Genomic DNA, 6,576 nt, shown 5'->3' with positions numbered 1-6,576 from the left:
GCTGCATGATGCTGACAGATAGAGCCAGCAGCAGGAAACCGAATACCTACAACATCTCACAGATCTATCTTCAGGCAATGCAAGTGAGCCCTGAGAGTAAAATAAGTTGCCTAAGGTGATGCAGGAAGCCAGTGACAAACCACTAACTACCTGCTGAATTCAGATTTGCAAGGTCTCAGTGCCTGTCTTTGCCAAAGTCACTTCCTGACAAGCCTTCACCAATAGACATTATTCTTTACTGAGTACCAAGCAAAATTCAGAGCGAAATTGATTATCACCATACTCTGTCAGCCTGCGCTGTGGAGCTGGGCCCAAAGGCTTGCAAGCAACCTGCTGTGTGACAGCAGAGGAAGAGTGATGAGGTGTCCGTGGCACAGATTAACATTAACATATCCTGCGGAAACACAGAGGCAGCTTTTTGGCTCAATCAGCAACACAAACATAGCAAAGGTGTTTCTTTGGAAATGAGAACATTGCTGAAAATCTTGTGAATAAGTTACACCCAGACAATAGCCTGTGCTGCAGCATTGATACCCAAAGCAGACTTTCCTCATGATTTGATATCAGAGCTAGTTACGGTTGAAACCTAAATAACAAATTTGAGTAAATTTTCATTGATACAATTTTTGGCAATATCATAAAATCTTTAACTAGGTTTTTTTTTTTTTTTTTTTTTTGCTACAAGTTCTCCAAGTACTTTCTGATCAATTAAAATACAGTAAGAGCAAAAGCAGAAAATGTTTCTGTTATAGACAGTATTATTTGTGGTGAGCTCTGAAATGGAGATGACAAGTCAAAGTACAGGAGTTTTGGAGCTTATGAGGGCCATTGTTGATAGCCAGTGATCTATAAAAACTATGCTCCCAACTCCCTGAAATAATTTCTGACTAACTGTTGTTTGTCACACTGACCATGGGCAGCATGCACACATTTCTTGGCTTTCTGTTGGGATCTTCCCTTGGGCACTACATCCTCAACACAATTTCAGGGGGAACTTGCTTGTGTTATCAATACCTGCAAGTGTTGGTATCTAAGTATCCCTTTGCAGCAGATTCTCACTTGTGATGTCATTTCATTCCCTAGTGGTATGAGTGGGCAGTGTCTGGTCTAGACTGAGCTTTAGGGTTAATGTCAGTGCATTTCTTACAAACCAGCTCGAAAAAGCCTATGTAGAGAAGGTTGGTGAAGGTGATGAAAGATATGCCAAATGTGCTGGGCATCTGAGTTCTAGATAGCTTGCCTCTGGACAGTGATAGATGGTCGGGGAGGTGCAGCAGGGAAAAGGATATGCACCTTGATGGTTAGATCCTATACAGGCCCAAGAACTACCTTGTGTCTAGCCTTATTGTCACTGAAAATGTGGTTTGCACAGTACTCAGGGATCCAACTAAGTGGCTGCAAGGCAACACTGAAGGATGACCCCCTTCATCTGTAGCTGAACTTCATCTTCTCCTTTGACAGTGTGTGTTTGTCCTTCTACCAACAACCAAATTAATTCATGAAAGATAGATTCATATAACAGTTCGTGTTGGAAGGAACCTTAAAGACATCTAGCTCTAATGCCCCTGCCATAGGTAGGGAGACCCTCCACTAGAACAAATTGCTGAAGGTCTCATCCAACCTGGCCTTGAACACCCCCAGGGAGGAGGCATCCACAAGCTCCCTGGGCAACCTTTCCCATGTCTTACCACTCCTACAGCAAAGTCTTTCTTTCTAACCTCCAGTCTAAATCTGCCTTCCTCAAGCTTCAATCCATTCCCTCTTGTCCTATCACTACAAGCTCTTGTAAAAAGTCTCTTTCTGGCTTTCTTGTAAGCCCCTTTCAGATACTGGAAAGCTGCTATAAGGTCTCCCTGTAGCCTTCTCCAGGCTGAAAAGCCCCAACTCTTGTAGCCTGTCCCAATAGAGGAGGTGCTCCAGCCCTCTGATCATCTTTGTGGCCCTCCTCTGGGCCTGCTCCAGAAGTTTGACGTCCTTCTTAAACTGGGGATACCAGAACTGGGCATAGTACTCCAGGTGGGGTGTCATGAGAGTGGAGTAAAGGGGATGAATGACCTATCTTCTGCAACCCAAATTCCATCTTTAAATGGCTCAGCATCCATTCTGAGATACCTTATCCAAAGCCTCTCCCTGGGTTTTCTGCAGCTCTACTAGTGCCACACAACTGTGGTAATGCCCTTTCAATCCTACAAGAAAGAAGCATAAAGTGAGGTATTGATTAACTCTCTTTTTCAGTAGAATTAACCAATGTGGTCATTCTCTGGCTACAAATATTCACAGGAAGAATAGATATGTCCTTTACTAGCAGAGAGAGTGCTTAAAAAAGAACATTTTATTGCAGTGTTGCCGTCACCACAGTAAATTGCAGCATTTTCATTTTCCTGTATTTATTGCATTGAGATGTTTATATCACTGTGGAGTAAATATTTGCTTTCAAAGGTCACTCATTCTATGTCTCTTCCTCTGGGGTTATATGTAGGTGTCTCTTAAACTTCAGTATAACTCCATAAGGATATATAATGTTCTCACTATGGGTTTCATTATTGTATCTGAACACTGATAAATTAGCAGATGCAGTATTCAAACTATAATAGACAAAGAATTTCCCTTAGCTGGTCTCTTTATTTTTCTTTAACACTTAGTCTGCTGTGCTTCTGTACAAGCACTGGCATACTGTATAAGCACTGGCTCTCAGGGAATTAGATGTGAGCCACCCAAGACTCTGAAGTTACTTATTTTGTCTAGAAGACACAGAGCACAGACATATGATGTGTGAAGACACAGATACATGACATGTACAGAGGGGTTTGTAGCAACATTTGTACTTGTCTCTCTTTTTAATAAAGCACCATGTATGTGAACCCAGAGGATTTGCTTTGCCTTTCCTGCAATGGAAAAAACAAGGTCCTGGCAAAATGCTGAGCTTGCATTTGTGTACACAATTATTACAAGTATAAACAAAAATTGAATGAGTGTGTGCAAGTGGCTGTAACTTCTGTAGCAACATTGTTTTAAAAATGAGTTTTTAAATCTAAAGAGTTTGCCATATTACATCACAACTTTGGTTTTCTGATCTGTCATCTCTGCCATGAATATAGACAAAATAAAATGTAGTTTATGTTGAAAGTATAGAGTAGGTTTTGAGGAGCTTATTTACAGTTATTAGAAGTTCCTACAGAAATTATAGGATTTTGATGCATGGTTCAAATCAGCTTGAATAAGTAGAGAACACAAAATATCAGCTATTATCTAAAATATACATTCCACAAGGAACTTATTACTCAAAGTCCTCAGCAGTATCTTTGGCCTGTTGTCATTCTACTAAAATGAGCAGGTTTTAGTAGGTCCATGACAAACTGTGCTTTTGAATGTCTGTCCAGTAACCAGTGAGAGTAAATCCATTATGGTTTACCTTTTCTTGGCCAATCTTGTAACCATACAATTTCAATGTTTTAATACGTGAGAGGACTACATGTGCCTAAGAAACATCATAAAATGAAAAATTTTAATTTGTACTCTAGAGAAATAATTCCCTTTAAAATATAAATCTGCTTTCTCCAGTATTTATTGATAACAGGTTTTGTTGTGGGACCTTCATGATACTAGAATGGAATTTCAGCCTAAATGGGGCTTTCCAAAGGAAATTATTATCTCTAGTCTGTCCTGCCCCACATTTTAAACTGCAAAAACTTTTAAATGTATAAGTTCATTCACAGCAATATGCAAAATATAGCTAGTTTATCACACTGGGTGAAAATTGGTAAACTTTATTGATTCTCGTGTACAGTTTTGTATTAAATAAAGTTGAATCAGCACTGCTGTTGGGCACTTATGTTTATGACTAAAACTTGATGTAAAATGACATTCCTGGAAGAATGCTTTTTGCTATTTCTCAATACATTCTAAACTGCTTTACAAATACCAAACAACCTCAATAAGCCTGTCAGGTTTAATCACTATCTACAAAACATTTCTCTAGTTAATCTCTGACATTTTTTTAGCTTGATGGAAAAAAGGATGTGTTTTTCACTAAGATGCCAGCTGATGCATCTAACTAAGAAGGAAAATTAAAGAAAAATTTCAGACTTTCTTGTTTTGTTTCTTTTTTGGACCATCTGACAGCACCACTGGCTAATGATCAAAAATTAGTAAGTAAAAGATCAAAAGTCAGGACAGGATTTACTTGACAACTGATTTTTTTATGCCATTTTTTACTTATCTGTATTGACTGATAGACTGCTATTGTTCATTATTGTCAGCTGCAACACTCATCTCACCTTCACTCTTTTACAGATCTGTAAACATTCAGCTCCACTGGATATGCTTAGAAATGGGACTAAACCCTCTGTTAGCATCCCATCCTCTCACAGATGCACCACTTCCTTCTTTAGGGCTAGTAAGATGCTACCATACATAATGCAGAACCAGTTTCCTGCCCCTCATAGCTATATGTATATACCAATTAGATCAATCATGAAGTGATGTGTAAATTGTCCTGATTTTTGTTAAATCTTAGGGTTGTTATTCTGCCAGCACAATTGTAGAGAGGTATCCAGACAGAAGAGAGTGTTTTAACTAGGTATTCCAAAACCAGGTCCGCAGACTTGATCCTGGTATTCTGTGACAGAGGCTGTGCCAGAACTATTTAAATGCTGAGTTTTGCCTCAATTTGGAAAAATAAAAACCAAACAATTGATTTTTTCAATCTTTGAAGCAGTGACCAGTGCTTGTGCCAGCCTGTGCCCAGTGGGACAGAAGTTTGGACAACAGTTCTTTACCAAAATAACTTGTTTTTATCCCAGATGAGAATGGTTCACTTGCTGATCAGGAGCAGTGCCCTCCTGGAGCTACATAATGTGCCACAAAGGGCAACACCAGTGCAGCTGTAGAGTGGGAATGCTGGGGTGGCCTTGAAAGTATCCCAACACTTTCACATGCCCTTCAGGAGGACACCAATTCCTGGATCATCTTTTCTACCCAAACCTCAGCGTGCCAATTTTTATAAAGCTTATTTACTGCTGCTTGTGAGCATCTTTGGAGAGTCTGATGTCAGTCTGAATACTAGCCATTAAATTAAGCTCTGTGTTTACATCAGCTGAGGCTGCAGATGTGTTGCTTAAGCTTGATCCTTAGCGCTGCTGTGACCATGCAGCTGGTGCAACCGGGTGGGCTTCTTCTCCAGCACACATTTGGGCTCCTAAACATTGTGTGACCTATCAAAAAATGTCAGTCCCCCTCTGACAAGGATGTGGCGATGTGTTCAGTGATGAAAGTGGGATGCTGTGCCAGTAGCTGCAGGGCTGACTCTTTGAGATGGATTTCTTTCTACTGTAGCTTCAAAGAGGAAAAGCAGCCATGAATGAGGGCACTGCTAATGCAAAAGCATGAAGGTCACATATTCCCTCTTAGATAAGAAAAATGGCAATTCTGTTGCTGAAGCTGCAGAGGAAATGTAAGAAGCTTTCTGCTTTCCTTACACATTTCTAAACAGACAGGATGTAATCCAGGAGATATCCCTGCTACCTGGCTGTACCTGTTCAGCCCATACTTGTGAAGTCCTGATGGAGAGCACTGTCCAAGTGAGGGACAGACTCATCTCTGATAGATAATAACTTCCATTTAAACAGAGTTATTTTTGTTAAAATTTTAGGGCCAAGCTCTGTTTTGACTTACCGTGTTTCAAAAAGGCTGCACGTATCACAGAAAACAGTCCCTGGGGCTGTGCCTTCTTAAAGCAGCTTTACTGAAAGAGGCTGCTTTTGTCCTCTTTCTGTAACTGAGCATGATGGCATGTATTTTATGGCTATTTATTTGCAGACATCCCCAACTTCCCCACCTTCTCTGCACCTGGGATTAGGTTTTCCTGCAATGAACAAATCTAACATTCAGTGAGAAGTAATTTGCAATGTGCCATGCTTGAATCAAGCAAAGAAATAAGCCAGTGTTGCTGTTACGATAACTTGACAGATGGTAGGAGGACCCGCCTTTCTTAATCAAGTCATGCTCAGTGATCAGAGCTAGCTCAAATTTGGAACAACAACAACAAAAAAATCTACCCAAATGAGGATTCAGGGGCTGCATTATGGTCTCTAGTTAGGATGAGCTCAGTGGCATCATTTTCTATTGAGAGGGATAAACCAAGTACAGAATTTGAACCACTCTGTGGAGAAGTTGAAAATACCAATTAGGTCCTGCTGTCGCTTTGCCTGAAATGAAGGATTCTCCCAGGTAAACAACTTCTCCCAATCTAGCTTTAAATATTATTTCAGAGTCTGAAATATATCATCGTGGACGAGTTACTAGATGATAAAGATCTTCATAGTTTCATTGTCTTCAGTTTCATTGCAGATGTATTAGCCAAGTCCAGCTCTTCAGGTAATTCATCTGAAATATAGGACAAATAACACCTCCTGAATCTCCAGCTTTGATATGGACAGCATTTGAAAAGTTAAGAAAAAAGGAAAGGTTTTCCTCAAAGATCATGACAAGAATACAGGCTTGTTCTTTGAAAATGATTAATAACACAGGAATAAAGTACTACCCTGTAAAATCCTGTGTGCTCTCTGCTAGATAGGA

Source organism: Indicator indicator, chromosome 9, assembly GCF_027791375.1.
Source record: "Indicator indicator isolate 239-I01 chromosome 9, UM_Iind_1.1, whole genome shotgun sequence".
In the NCBI taxonomy this organism is placed as follows: domain Eukaryota; kingdom Metazoa; phylum Chordata; class Aves; order Piciformes; family Indicatoridae; genus Indicator; species Indicator indicator.
Note: the sequence above shows the minus strand (reverse complement) of the source record.